This window comes from Crassostrea angulata, chromosome 7 (genome assembly GCF_025612915.1).
Source record: "Crassostrea angulata isolate pt1a10 chromosome 7, ASM2561291v2, whole genome shotgun sequence".
NCBI lineage: Eukaryota > Metazoa > Mollusca > Bivalvia > Ostreida > Ostreidae > Magallana > Magallana angulata.
Genome location: NC_069117.1, coordinates 25,802,585 through 25,817,422, shown reverse-complemented (window position 1 = coordinate 25,817,422; position 14,838 = coordinate 25,802,585). Strand labels below are relative to the sequence as shown.

The 14,838-nt window shown below is 33.9% G+C and overlaps 1 protein-coding gene across 8 annotated transcripts in view; it reads left to right on the top strand.

Annotated features, from left to right (window-relative positions):
- Positions 1 to 1,075: 1,075 nt before the first annotated feature.
- Positions 1,076 to 14,838, top strand: part of LOC128156698 (hemicentin-1-like) — a 36,976-nt gene continuing 23,213 nt past the window's right edge. For 3 of the 8 annotated variants that reach the window (XM_052818947.1, XM_052818949.1, XM_052818948.1), the window contains exons 1-2: positions 8,913 to 9,250; positions 10,278 to 10,337. The gene's annotated coding sequence lies outside the window, so the exon portion shown is untranslated. The other 5 variants (XM_052818943.1, XM_052818942.1, XM_052818944.1 and 2 more) reach the window with 5 other exon arrangements.

Sequence of the window (14,838 nt, the reverse complement as noted above, 5' to 3'; positions counted from 1 at the left end):
CTTCTGATCTCAAAGATTGTCATCTAGTGTCAATAGCCAAGGTCTTCATAAATTACAAAACCTTATGTTTGCAATGTGATATTCCACAATTTGGGATTTGGTTGCTTCCAAGAGCATTGTATCCTGTAGGCCCTTTTAGTAGTCCCCAGACAGAGACAAATCCTGAAGGTCTCCATGCTTCAGGAGTAGATTGCTGGATTTCTTGCTCTCATTTTCATTATCTGAGTGATTTACTCCTGATTTCATAGGTGTTACTTCCTTTCATTGCCAGATCAAAATCAGTATTGGTGTTTTAATGAAGATTTATATGGAATACTGCAGACAGGTTTGGTCCATTGATGTTCATTGGTGGGAGGGGCAGAATCACAGATGGCCAGGGAAGGGGGGGGTCCTCTTTTGAGTTGGGTGGTGAATGGGTACCATAGAGCCAATGTGGAATTTGATGGGTTGATCTCTGGGAAATACTGGTATACGGTATTGGTAGGCATTTAATTTTTATTGGCTTTAGATATTGATTAAAATAATTACAGGAATTTTATGGTGTATTGCAGTAAGATTTTTTATGTTGCAAATTTATGATAAGTGTAAACGTCAATATATATTCTTTAACATTTTTATTAAAGGGAAAAGAAATAAACGTGTTATAATTTCAAAAGTTGTTCACAATTTTCCTCAACTACGAGCTAGACTGTTCGCTATTTGTCCTGAATAGAAATTTGATTTCGGACTCTTAGAGATTCCAAAGTTCAGCTTCTCTTTTGATTTTGTGAATGATCTGATGGTAGAGATGAAATTCTATACAAAAGATATTTATCTCAGTTTCTAAATAAAAAGTTTGTCATTACTTATTTTTTGAAGGCCATTAGCTGCCTTTTTAGGCCCTAAACGGGTCATATTGCAAAAGAGGAGATATCAGTGGGGTTTAAGTGCAAGGAAAATCAGACACATTACTGTCCTTATTTAAATGGCTCGGTCATGCGCCATAAAATTATAATTTGTTGATAATTGGTGTGTAAATTGCAGAAGATATCTAGAGGTATGAACAAGGGCAATTCTTGTCACATCGTCGGAGTATCACATTAATTTAATACGATGACTGCTTAGAGAAGTGTGTTTGTGTATTATACTGCAGATATCCAAAATTCCTCAGAATGTTTGAAAGCTGTGGAGATACTGCATACATTGTATATACCTGTACAACTGCATAAAGACAGTAAGTCAGCATTGATTTCTGATAAATCTTTTTTTTTAAGAATTCTGTTTGAAATATAAAGCAATCTTTAATTGAATCAAATTGTATGTTTTTAGACGAAAAAGATTTTATTGAAATGCATTAAATGCTGTGGAATTAATTTATCTTGGTTGTAAAATTAGTTGAATAAAAAAACATGTTCTTTATATGCATGTTTCATAAGTATAGAAGCATACTCTGATTATTGTCCTTGACATTAAAAAATAATAAGATTTTGTGTGTATAATTTCATTGTTTGTGAAAAATAAACAATACTACTGTAATTCACAGTGTAGGAAAATTTTCCATTTTCATATTATTTTGATATTCATCATCCAAAGAGTAGGAGCTTGTTATGAAGATTCAATGTTTATGTAGAGGTCAAATCTGGATGCTAACCAAAACTGAAAGTTCTTTTGATCATATTCCAAGCAAATAACAACAATATTAATGTTTAAAGATATCTCAACCAAACATGCATTAGCACTTAGAATGTGTTTAAATGAATCTACAATTAAATGATGTCACATCAAATTCATTCAATCAGATAAGCCCAGAGTTTAATGCAGCCATCAGAAATCTAATGGGCCCTTCTTCTTTTTTGGCCTCAATTTAAAAATTTCCACTCTTTTACCCTACTTTATGCGAGATTTTACTGGAAAGCTGTAAAAAAAATCTAAGGGCATGCATCATTAGTTTCTTCAAAAAACCCTAAGGGGTCTATTTTAGATTAATATTTTACCACTTCATAAAAAAGTAAAATTTACATTTTAGAATGAGTATTAACCTTCATATGAGATAGCGTTATTCGCTGCAAAACATTGCTGCTTTTAAGGCTTTTGAAAGCATATTTGAAATTTGAATACGTTGGAACTGATAATCAGATATAGCCTGAATGGAGTGGAATACCCACGAATATATTCCAATCAGAATTGAAGCTGTAACACTAGATTTTTCAATAGATGTGAATTATTGATATCTCTTATATTTAACCATTATTCCTCATGGAGATTTGCAGTTTTCAGCAACAGAGATAACATTGTACACTGCTGTAGGCATTAGATATCTGGTTGGGATAATGCCATGTTATTCTATGCTATTACCATTACCATTATAAGAGTGAAAAGTTTTATTATTTCCAGTTCTTGTGTTGATCACTTGAATCTTAATTTCTCTTCATTTTAACACTTTCATGTGCGAAACCTTGAAATCTTAAAATAACTTCAGATATTGGGTAACAGTGCAATGCTAGAACTTAATATATTCAATTTAATACTTTTATCTATATAAAAAAAATCACAAAATTGGTTTTTATTTTCTTGGAATATTTAGCATTTTAATCCACTTCAATTGCACACATGCAGAGATATTGCTTAGATGTCATACATTGCTTATTTTGAGCATTGCAGTCTGACAAGAGTCTGCATTCAGATAAACGGGCATGTTTTTGAAACTTTGTGGGAGGAGAAATTTTTTTTATGAAACATGTCGAAAACATTTTGTAAGTGTATCAGACATATCTGTTGGGTGCTATCAGACTAAGGGATGTGCCATTTCCTCATGTTAATACAACTCATGTTGTTTTTTGAGATAAAATATTGAATCTTCCACTGAAACATACAGATCTGACTAATTCTGACAGGAAGAGAAACTGGGGTTTAATGTGTTCTGTCTTATATTTCTCTATGATATTTGAATCAAAACCCATAAAATGCTAACATTATGATGCATTTAGATTGACATTCAAAATAATTTTTTATCATGGCATTTTTTTTTTGGTGTGATTTTTAGAAGTGTGATAATTTAGGTTTAACCAGTCCAAGAGCCTTTAGATTCTTGTGTTGTCTAAGGCAGACAGTTATAGGGACAGTTATATGCATATGTAAATCATCTCATCCAGAGATCTCCATATTAATCAAACTTGTTGATTCCTTGTTCATAGCATTGGTGTTTACTCTGCTTTGGAAATCTTTAAACCCGCCAACTCTTGAATCCCGATTTTATCAACGAATTAGCAGAATTAGTTATTGGTTGACTTACTGAAAAGGAAATTTATATTTATTTTCTTGACATAAGCTAACAAACAGAAGATAAGCCATCAGTGACATAAGAGGCAGATGTGAATTCCGTGTTTGGGACATCATGATATCTGGTCCACTTAATCATTTTTTGTCGACATCTATCTTTTACGTATGAAATGCAATACTTTGCAGGACGTCTTTATCAAAAAAGAAAAAGATTGGTGAAAGATAATACTATGTCAAAGATTAGCAGTTGGTCTTATCTGTAATGAAAAAAAAATTACAGGAGGAAAAAAAGATGGCCTTCTTCAAAACGGCCTATAGTACGTGATTTACTGAATTAATATATCAAATATTTATTTTCCATATTTCATACTTTATTATTGAAGACAAACGGAGAGGAGATCAAATGAAATATTTAGCGTTATGTGACATTTCTTATCGTCAACATTTACACTTCCCTTTATAAGCTGTGAAATGGTGGGCTTTTATCATTGTAGCTGTATGGATCCATAGATAATGAAGTCAAACACTGATAAGTTATCTCCCATTTTCCCAGTAGTTATCTCCCCTTGGTCAGAGAAGTGTCCTTATGATCTACATGGGCTGTCAAGGATGGGGCCCCAATATCACTATAGTTTGTGGGTAGTATTGTATCGTGTGGTGACCTGGCCTGATGAAATTCTGAGTCATTTTCTTTATGCCACAATCCCAATTTTAATCTCTTGAAAACAAAGGTATATTCGTGTGTATAAACAGAATAAAATGGGATCAAGAATATTGCATAATTTTTAACAAGACATTTGAAAATGCAGCATCTTAATCTATTTTGCATTAAATCCACACATTTATTTTCCTTAAATTGCATTTTAGAATATCTAAGCAAGCACCATGATTTAAAGTGATGTAATAATTTTCTTGCTTGAAATACAAGGCAGATTTAGCACAGTGTGAGTTGAAATGGTTCCAGTGAAATCTCTGAACTCTGTAATTGGCTTGTGACAAATATGTTTCTTTCTCAGTGGGATTCAAGCTTTATTAATTAGACTATCAAGTTTTTTCCCTAATCAGCCTTTCTTATCATTAAAGACTTATCATTGTAAAAATCAGCTACAGCAAAGAGATTTGTGAGAGTTTGTGATCCAAGATGATGAAATCTTGTATCAATCAATCAATTTTTTTATCTTGGAGGATGAAAAGAGTTTTTTATGGGTTCATGGAGATATATAAAACATTCAGTACGATTGTGGTACCCTCATGTTTCAACGGTTACACCCAAATTTTTGGTTTTTTTTTTTTCAACTGCAGATAATTGGATTATGATAACTCCAATTTACAAACCCCAGAAAGAAAATAAAGAAGATGTGGCATTACCATTGTAAAGAAAAGATATGGGAATTAAGATGAGGGAGAAATTTTAAATAATAATGATGTTAACCTTCCATAAATCTCAAAAGTAGCTGGATCCTTGGTCTCCCTTAGTGCTGATTTCTGACTAAAGTTTGACAGGACATTTTGCATTCCCAATCTAAGACATAATCTTATGTCAGGTGCCTTTTTCATTTAGATACCACTTTGATATTCATCACAGAAGCTTGTGCATTTTTTCATCATAGATGAGAATTTTTTTTTTCAATACTTGAATCTTTTTCGGAAATCTTGATAAGATACGAAAAATTCTGCTACAAATGATGAGATGTAGATCTGCACTGCAGGACGTCCCAGCCAGCCGAAATCAGATTCAGGTGATCGTATCAATGCTAATGTTACTGCAATTCCACTTAAGAAGTTTATAAACAGACTTATCAGCCTCTGTGATGAATATTAGCTCACAAAAATGAGAAAACTCCCAGTGTTAAGACCTCTTCTCGTCCAGTCGGAATTTTTCGATAGCTGAGAACAGTGAGTACGAAAATGTTTTCCTCAAAATTTATATTTGCTTTGAGAGATTTGTTTACATATTTCAAATATATACATGTATATCTCTTAGCATGGAGGGATGATGCGCTCAGAATGAGAGATTGATTTCGATGATGTTGAAAGCCTTGGTATAATTGGCCAAGATTTATGGCTCATATATATTTTTGACCATTTCTAAAGTGGCTGTTTTTTCAAGTCTGAATGATTTATTGCAGCTCATTTCAATTCAAATAAAGAGAACCGATTACAGGTGAGACCGCGTTCTATGTACTCTGGTTTTCTTTTTTATATTGCTGTTTAGGTAAATATTAAACAAGTATTTTTAATCTCCGATCGCTAGATTTAATATAGGGGTACAGACAGCAATTTCAAAACAGTCAGCAGAGTATAATAAAGAAACCAGTTGCGAAGTTTATATAATTTTGCCAAAAGCTTGTCACTGAAAGCCGTGAAGATACAAAATGAAGATCACATGATCTTAATGTGTTCTTCCAAGTTTTAATGATCATGCAAGGATTTATGTACATGTATTGAGGTGCAAACTTATCATTGATGAGGATTTTTTAAGTGGCCAATTTTTATTAATGATTATTATTTACGATATCCTGTGATATATTCAGAAGTTATCCACCAAGAAAATTGAGATCCCCTCGACTGCATTGAATCGTTAATTGGTGTCAGAATTTTGAGGTAAAGTGTTGGAATTATAGAAGGAAATTTTTGAGTAGGTGAGCAGTTCAAACATTTGCGTGATTGAGACATGGTACACAAACGTAGTAGTCAGAAGAACGAAAAGGGATAATTGACTTGGTGGATCCTCAACCAATAATGCAGATAATTATATGTTAAATGATTTTTTTGTGTACAAATTATCATCCCAACCCTAGCTTTGGTTTGTGCGGGTTAGACATCAAAACAACCAAAGAATAGGACTTCTAGCCTCTTTTATAAAGGGGAATATTAGGGAATCACTGGCTAAGAATATTTTACGACTTAATTGATAATAATTTAGATATCATTTTCAATCTCTGTACTCATCTTAACAGAATGTATATATATACACTTTGTCCTGCTGATGTGGTTATAACTCCAAACTAGGGTCTATAAGATTTCGTTGACAAACTGCGATCATCAAAGGAGTAAATGCATGTACATGTACAAGGTAAATCTTTGCTTTCTTGTTCATGTTGTCAAGGTTCTAAGAACTGCCTCTGAATCCAAGAGATGTTTCAAGTGGTATTAGTCAATTTTACAATGGTTTGGATTGGGGTAATACTGCTCTGTTTTTGTACTGGAAATGTTGCTTGTTTGCTCTCATCCTGTTGTTTACATAAATCAATGAATTATACTGTCTAATACCTTAATGCTTTAAAAGCCATGAAAAGACAAGGTTCTTTAATAATCTTGTTAAAGTCTTAGAAAAATATTTCCCTGATTTTACCACTTTCACTAGTGTTTATTCACAGGGGTATATTGCTAAGGACATGCTAATCCTCAGGTCTAAGAGGGGACTTTTTAATTTCTTTATTGTCCTCAGTGTAAGTTGTTTATTTTAAAATGACAATAGCCAATAAATTATAACACCCTATAAATTCCACATTTATTGTACCCTCAGGAATTGATTAGGGCCGACTTTGCCTTATGTCATAAAGGCCTGAAGAGAACCTTTAATGAGAGAGCCAGGTAAGTCTGTGGAGGTATTCATCTGTTTCTTCACATAGGTGTCCCTGATTGCTTTCATTGTTCCCCTCTTCTCAGAAGAGCCCTGCATCCCAGGGTAGGTCAAGGCAGTGGGTCCTAGCACAGTCATTCCAATGACATCACCTCAAGAATGGGTAATGACAGACCTAGGCCTCTAAGTGCTAGTTTGTCTTCTCTGCAGTTGGGGACATAGTGTTAGGTGTTTTGATGCAAGGTGTGGAAAAAGCAACAGGACATTGGATTAGGTGAGAAAGGGGAATTGACTGGGTGTTGTTGTTTTTTTGGACTGCTTTAACATGTGTTTAATCCCTGTCATTAGTCTCTGTGGGTTAGTGGTCATCCTGTTGGATTAGTGGAAATTTGGTAAGACCCTTTCTCATCATTTCAGTATCATTTTTCTTTCATTTTTGCAGCTAATGGCATTGAGTTCATTATTTAAGACTTCAGTAATTCTTTTTGTGTGTCAATGTGTTATGATGCATTAAATGGTTTTATACTGAAAATTTAAAATGATAGCAAAATTGAGATCAAAATATGAAATTTGCTGTGAAAATTATAATGGGGTTTTATCTACTCTCTGGAATCAGATACTGGTAATATTTTGTAACAATTTGGAATTGGAGCGTTAGAGTGAAAGGATTTTGAAACTCTTTTCTGATGGCTAAATTTTCTTGATAATCTAAAGTATGCCATAAAAACTTGCTTTTTTCCAGGCAACACTCTGCATGAAGAGAAAAGGGAAGATTTAAGATTGGAGTTGAATTTCAGATAAAATTTCGAGGCTTTAATCTTAGGGTGGCAGACTCTAGAATGTATGTGCAGGCTTTTCTCTCATACAGACTCTGTTTGTAGGTACAGGAGGAGCTGAGAGTTTTATCTCGGTGCATATTTCTATGTCTCAAAAATGAATCTTTTATCTTGACTTTTGAAATTCTTCTAGTCATGAAACAGGAGTCATATTGGGATTGAAAAAGAAATAAATGTCCATTCCTTGTCTCTAAGTGATCTGCCACTGCAGAGTTGAAATCTTTCATGCTCTTATCAATTGGCAAAAGGAAGTCTTTCCCCAAAATATGCAGAAAAAAAAAATTAATCTGTGATCCAGATCTTGTATACTTTTATCTGAAGTGCTGTAATTAACATCCTACATGCACACTTTGCCGTTGCATAGCTTTTTCACTATGGACTTTAAAACAAATGTATTATCTTCTATATGTTTTGAAGTCCATGTGAAAATCTTTCATAACCAAGAAATGGCATATCCGATATGATTCATAAGCAAACAATAACAGCAGGAAGATTAGATGCAAAAAGGTATTGATGTTGTCTTAAAAGAGTTAACAGAAGTTGAGACTGCGTGAAGAGCGGAGTAATTTGCTATACTTGGGGTCCGTTTTTGACACTTTCAGAAGGTAGACGTGAGTGATCTGCCAATACTTGCTGTAGAGCTACGTTACCTGCGAAAAACACTTTTGTTTCTTCTGACTAGCTCATCAGAGGGCCCATTCTGTGTAGATGTTTTTGTGTCAATTTTATGATATGTGTGTCAACCTTTGATCCCAGTGTTATGTAGAGCAGGTGTAAATACGCACACAAACAAACAAGCCCCTGATAAAGTTTACACACAATCACATTGTCCTAGTCGAATGTAGCCGATATCTGTTTACACCCAAAAAGCTAAATATCAGTCACCTGTTGCCATGCTTACAAAAACTACTTTGAAAAAAATATTAAACAGGAGCAGAAAGTTTAAAATCCGTGGGTTTTACTTATAATAGTACAAGACACTTAAGATATTATCCTTCTTGTAAAATTGACTTTTTCCCTTGTTAGAATGAAGAGAAAGCTTATTTTGGGGTGTGAATTGGAAACCAAGCATCGTGTTTCAGACATTATATATGATAATTCATGTAAATTACTGTCATTTGCTTTTTTTTCTGCAGCGAGTGGGCTCTGTGCACCCTTAACTGTCAATCAGACTCTCTCTGCCCAATCATCGATCTCGACGGCTCCCAGGTAAAACCCAGGTAAGCAGAAACACTTTTGTACAGGCAGCTGGTCAGCCTTCACAGTACCTGGGCTGTTTAATGCCCCCCTAATCTCTGGAAACTTTTATCTGAGGGATTTCTATTAGCCACAACATTTAGTCTTGTAATTGACAGTTTGTCTATGTTGGGAATAGTTGTTCTACACAACACGGGAGGAGTGAGAGATATATTCTACAATTCATTTTCAATCGAGGGAATTTAATGATAGGTACTGAATGGATTAAACTGAGGATGTGTATTTGTCTGTTTTTGTGAATTTAATGGAGATTTAATTGAAGAAGGACACTGTATTATTTTGATTTTTCTTTCTAATCGAGCTTGATGATCAGGTGAGAGTATATTTATAGATAATTATGAAAACATTGTGTATGATATCGTGTGTGTGACATTGTGTGAGCAGTCTCATATGACAGCCAGTACATTAACTTGGTTGTTTATTGATGAAACAGGTTGTATTTACATGTAATTGGGCAATTTTATTAGCTTAAATCTTGATTTTTTTAAAAGATTCATTTTTAAGTATTTTCCTTATTTTTCCTATGAAAAGAGACATTTTTATACATTTCCATATTTTTACTTCTGAATTATTTTTTACCATCATTTAGTATGAGTTATTTCCACATTACACACAATTTCTACTTATAATCTCTTAAAATGGCAAAAAATGAAGTGACAAATGACAAATGTCTACATGATTATGTTTGGTCACAAGCGAAACACTCAAAATTTATATTTTTCCCCTTTTGTAAAGACAGTTAACTTTGACATCTGACCCTGTACAAAAAAATACACCGTGTATCTTTTATCAAAATTGCCAACATTTGGTTGACTTTTTGTCAAAAAAACAACCAGTTTTATAGCAACAAATAAAATCTGCCAGTTCTAAAATGTTGACATGCATGTTAGATGGTGTCTCTCTGTAAAAAAGAAAAATGCTGGACAAGTGATGGGTGACCAGTGCTACTGCTTTCTTAGCTCAGATTTGACAGCGTGCAGCTTCACTTCTCCTGTGTGTAAAGTCCTGACACTGATGGACAAGAACACCGTTTCGTTGTTCATTCCAATATAAACTAGCAATGGTTTGGTTTCATTGGCAAGACAGCAAGTCAATGATAAAGTTTCATGTTCCAATTCATCACTACACACAAACTATTATAAATGTTTTCTGAAAAGAAATTTCAACACTTTAAAAAAACATGATAGTGAAAATTTCACAGTCATGTATTGATGTAATATGCTAACATGGTGTTGTGGGGAATTGAAGCTGTGCGATTTATGGTTGGAAAAATGAATTACGCTATTTGTAAAGCAAACATATTTTTCATTATTATTAATTGTGTCTCGTCTAATTTGTAGCACAAACTGGGCTGTCAACAAGCTGAGTTTACAGAGCTGCATTCAGAGAACTGAAAAAAGGTAATTTGAATTAATTAAATAAGTCAACATTGGGGAAGAGAAATCCATTACTGTGGAAAACTAGACAGAGAGCCCCCAGCATGGAGAAGTTCTAGTCCTTGGTGTCTTGCTCTGTCTCCCAGACTTCTCATATGTCCACTACATGGTGTATACTGTATAGCTAGCTCACATTTTTGTAATCTGTTTAGGTCTATCATAATGTTAGGAAAAATTTTCTTCCTATAGTAAATTACGACTGATACGATATCTTCAGAGAGATAGGGTGACTGTTTAAATGTACATGTATGAATGTAAATATAGGTATCGATGTCATCTGTCCATGACTGGATAGTCCTGTCATAAATATAAAGACACATGTATTGTATGTTATTATAGATTTTATTTTCTTTGGTTGGAGTCTAATGTATTGTCATTAGAAAGGTAATTAGCACGGATCCATACGAATGAATTTTTTTTTTAGACTCCACATCGTGTGGGATTAACTTTAGTATAAAAAATTCATGGCTTGACAGTTTCTGTATTTATTTGAAATCGCGTCCTTGGCTCACACCATCTCCTGTAGTAGGAGAAATGTCAGTTCACAACTCCACAAAGCATGCCTGTAGTATTTTTGAATGGAAGAAATTGGAACAAAGCACTCGTTTGTACGCCGCAACAGTTTATCCTTAAAAGGCACCTTTAAACCGGCTTTGTTTACTGTTTTTCCATACTTTAATTATGAAAGAGATATGCACGCAATCACCACAAGGTGGACATTCTGATGAAGTAATTAAGCGTGTATCAATTGGAGGTCTGATATGAAAGTCAGCTCGAACTAGTAGCCCATATATGTTCAATATCCAATCGAAATTACTGCATGCAACCACTCGAATTTGACATGTGGTGATTTCATAGTTAGTCAGTACTTCCTCTGAGGATAGGCAGGTACTGGTGGTAATTTGGTATACCCACAATAAATTTTAAACTTTTAAATTATACCCCTCACTTTACAACACTATTATTAGGGAAGTCTTGTTGGGTATATTTGGGGTTCACTCCTGAGAGAGGATTTTGCTTAGGTTGGTTTCAATCCTTGTACGCTTTTTTCCTCTACAATTTGTAGAATTTTTTTTTATATTTGACATGGATTTTATCAGAATAATCTAATTCAGTATTGTGCAACTCTGATTACTTTTAAATTGAAATTTAGAATTTTGTAAAATGAGCGTGATTATTTGATATTTTTCTCATTTTCTTTTCCAATGGGAAATGTTTGCTTATTTAGAGAAAAAAATTATTCTATTGACCAACATAAAAAGCCAAGATTGAAATAAGTAGAATATCCTCACTCACACGTGTGAATAAAGGAGAGGGGAGAGGATTTTACACCTTATGCTTGAATGTATATAGAAAGTTGCTCACAGCTGTTGCTGTTGCTAATATAATCAATGCAGGGAAAATATTAACTGGCAATCGGATAAAACTAGGCAGGATTACAAGAAAGGTCGCACCTTACAACTGGAATTGTGGGATATATTCATGGCAAATTTAATCCGGAGAGCTGTGCATCAAATCATCATGTACAGGGCCTTGAATAGTAGCAAATTTCTCAAAGCTACAATGAAGTATATTAACTACTAAAACAACTTATTTACATGCAGTAGACAGTCATGTATTGAAATAAATTTTATTTCCAAGTTCCTGGGAAAATTCTTAAATATTTTCACACTTTCAGATGCCAAGCTGCACATGAACCATTTTTGGGGGGGGGGGGGGGGGGGGGGGGGGGGGTTTCCAAACAGAAAACAATTTTAAAATACAATTTATAATAAAACTTCATACTCACCCATTACTTAGATTTTGGACATATCCAAATAATTAAAACCTCATTAAGTTTTAAGATATTCTTACCGAAAAAAAATATTTTTTTAAACTGCATGTAAATGTATTTTTGTGTATGTGTATGTGACCCTTTAATATAAAAGACCTGGTGACAGTTAAGTCTTATTAACATATGTTTATCACAATGGATTTGACATTTACATTTTCATAAAACATGGTAATACGAGGAAATATCTTTGGCCGTTTGAAATGGTCTAGTAACGGTGGAAATCTGCATTCATAAATTTTCATAAATTATTCTACATCGGACATTATATAGTCTACTAGATAATCTGAACACACACAAAAATTGTGTGTATAAACTTAAAATCGTTTTATAGGAAATATGAACCAAGGTTTGAATCCCAAGAAACTTGATAGTTTTATTCAAACAGGATTTAGAAAATCATTTCAAAAGATCTGTCATTGAGATTTTGCGATATATTCTTTAAATTTTTTGTTAGATAAAACTATCCAGTGAAAGATGCATGCATTCGTTATATCATAGTAATTCTAAGTGATCAGAAAAGGGGTTTTGAGAATTTTCATTGGGCGAAATTCCACATGTCTTTCATCTTGGCACATTGAGTGGGATAAGTTTCATTCAGGACAAAAGTGTTTTGTGGGTCTCCACAAGCAGAAGCAAAGTCCTCAATCATATAATCTGATAAATCCCCGGTACACCCATATCCCATACATCATTCAATACATTTGACCATTAAAACTCTGCAGGATTTCTTTACTTTTTTTAAATGTTTAAGAAACACTCAGAAAAGGAGAAATACACAGTTTTAAATATTTGTCTCAGCAGGTTGGGGGATTTCTCTATTCTTTACTATGTTCAGTATTTGCAGACTAAATCAACAGCATATTGAAGGGGGACAGAGAATATTCTCTCTTGATGACCCTTTTAGGTGCTCAATAAAACCATTATCATTTGTTGTGTGTGTTTGCTTTTAACGTGTGACAGTCCATTTTGGTCAGTCATCATTGGTTCCCTCTTGAGAAATTAGAAGATAAAGACTAGCAATCAGGAAATTTTAAAACCATCCTTTCCTCCATTTTCAAACATGTATTTCACCAATTTTACCTTCTTATCAAAATGATAAAGAGATTTGTTGTGCAGGACTAATATTGAAATTGATCACATAAATCTTAGAAAGAAAACGGCCCTATGGTGAATACACATGTCTCTGTTGACAAGAGTATCCTATTGCTGTCCTTTGTATCAGCATATCCAGCACTTCTGAAAATAATAAATTGCTGCAATATTAAATCATATAATTGTACCCACCCATTGTTGAGTGGATTGATAAATAGGTGCACTGAACAAATTCGAGGATCTACTCGGAGATTTCACTGCACTTTCAATGAATTTGAAAAGCAGAGTTTGATGAAGTTTAGGGCTGACAACTTTGTTTTCTCAGGAGGTTTTGAAGTTTTTTTTTCTGATAAATTGATAAATTGGAGGATTGTTCGAGAGTCGGATTTAGGGTATCCTGGAGCTTTTGGAAAGATATAACGGCCAAACAGGGCAGATACACTTAGCTTTTATGATCTGCAAAAATCATTCTGATACCACTGATGAATGTCTACAGCTGTTCTGAAATGTCTTGATAAGTTCTAGAGATAGAAAGATATGGCCCACTCTTATTCAATATAGAGTTTCATTTAATTTTGAAGAAGGGGGGGAATGGACATCAAAAGTACAGTTAGACTTACAGACGGAGCAAGTTTGCTACTGAAGTAAAAAGTGATGAAATATATTATTGATATAGACTGGATATTTATAAATACATATACCTTGTATCTGTGTATGGATTAAAATAATAGCAGGTAAACTAAAAACATTATTTTTCTTCTTAGGAAGGGTTTGAGTTAATAAAGACTAATGCATTAACATACGTGCCAATGCCAATGAATTTGGTTTATGTTGGAAAGGTCAAATGCTGTTTGTATCCTAGGGGGATATGATTTAATATGAGGACAATATTTATATTTGCATACGCAGGACCAATTAACATTTTGACCAGACACTTGACTGACAATGAAATTATACTGTGTGCTAAATGATACTAGAGAATGAAGAGATGAGCTGCTGGTAGCTAGCTACCGTTGGGAGTCATTTACGGTAAAGGGGGACCACTCCAGCATTTTGTGTTCTCCTATAACACCTTGTGATCATCTTGTAAGAAGCGTGCTTCAAAGGGACATTGAACAAAGGGACTATTAAATTTCATAGAACAGCTCATGAGTCCACGACAAGCTGACATGAAGGACAGCAAAACCGGTGTTTTTGATGATGTGCAGCAAGTATAATTTGATACAATCTTTTTTATATGAAAAATCACCACATATTCTGTCAAAAAATATAATTACTTTAGACAGAGGAAATGCTATTGCTTTTAACTGGGTGTGGTATCGGATTGCCTGATGTTTAGTCACAACATCTCGATACCCTCTCAGTGACAAGGCTGCTGGTAAATGAGATATTGTGTCATATCAGCTGGAGCAAGTGTTACTATGACAATGATAGAGAGAGCCTGAATTTCTTCAGAATTCAAATTAATTTTGTCTCTCTGTGGTTTATTGTAATTCTTTCATGGGGTGTCTGGGACGGATTAAATACATGGGAAGGGTA